The sequence below is a fragment of the Dreissena polymorpha genome, chromosome 2 (genome assembly GCF_020536995.1).
Source record: "Dreissena polymorpha isolate Duluth1 chromosome 2, UMN_Dpol_1.0, whole genome shotgun sequence".
Classification (NCBI taxonomy): domain Eukaryota; kingdom Metazoa; phylum Mollusca; class Bivalvia; order Myida; family Dreissenidae; genus Dreissena; species Dreissena polymorpha.
Window position 1 is genome coordinate 35505894 of NC_068356.1, and position 1202 is coordinate 35507095.

Consider the following 1202-nt stretch of genomic DNA (forward strand, 5'->3'; position numbering starts at 1 on the left):
ACATGGTAGTTCACCATCATTCTATGCTCTTCTGGCCATGGCATGGCAGTTTTCAATGAAACCAGACTCCTCTGGCCATGACATGGTAGTTCACAATGATCCTACTCTCCTCTGGCCATGACATGGTAGTTCACAATGAAACTAGACTTCTCTGGCCATGGCATGGCAGTTTACAATGAAACTAGACACCTCTGGCCATGACAAGGCAGGTTACAATGATTTAATGCTCATCTGACCATGACATGGTAGTTCACAATGATTGGCATGAGGCATGTTAGTGTCATTACCCTTTGTTTGTACACAAAATGCAAAATTTGCTGTTTCTGCTCTCTACTAATAATTTTCTACAAATTATCACCTAACTTAATCAAATGTATGTTGTCATAAATGGTGACTAACAGTTCATAGCATTGCCTTTTTTAACAAGAAATTTAGATTTTGCTGTTTCAGCTGTTAGATCCAGATATCCTAAATTAAACAATGACTTACTTGTAGTCAAATGAAAAACTCACTGAATAATCATGGAAGTGTGAAAACCTGACAATATGGACATGCCCAGTTTGCCACCCTTTCATATTCACAACATGTAGGAAGGACACAAACCGCCAGACCGAATGAGGGACTGACATCGAACACCCCTATATAAAGTTATGAAAGAAATTTTCAAAATGAATACAAATTGAACCGAGTGGCGATTTATGGCTTTGAAGGATCATAATTTTATAATTGAATACAGAAAGCAAAATAATCTTCAAATTTTGGAGCAAACAGCGTTAACACACTATCTGCTTGTTCATTAATCCTAAATGCACCATCAGCTTTCTGGTTATATGGAAACTTAATTGTTTGAAGTTACCAAATACTAAGGAGTTTTTAAGTTAAAGACTGTTAGGGAGCTACCCTAGCGTTATATGGCACAATACCCATGTTCTCATGTAACGGCTCAATTAAAGAGGGCTTTCTGAAGGCCAAAAGGTTGGAAATTTTATAGGACTAACTAAATGACCAAATGGCTTATCATTAAGGACCGAGTATAAAAAGGCAAATGGTTGACTTGTTCAACTGTTTTACTGTAAATACTTTGATGTATAACTTAACACAAACCAAAAATTAGAGCATGATGTGTTTGCAATATCTAGATTTTGGTATGCAATGGATTGGGAAAATAATTCATTTCAATATGGCCCAAATATACACAATAA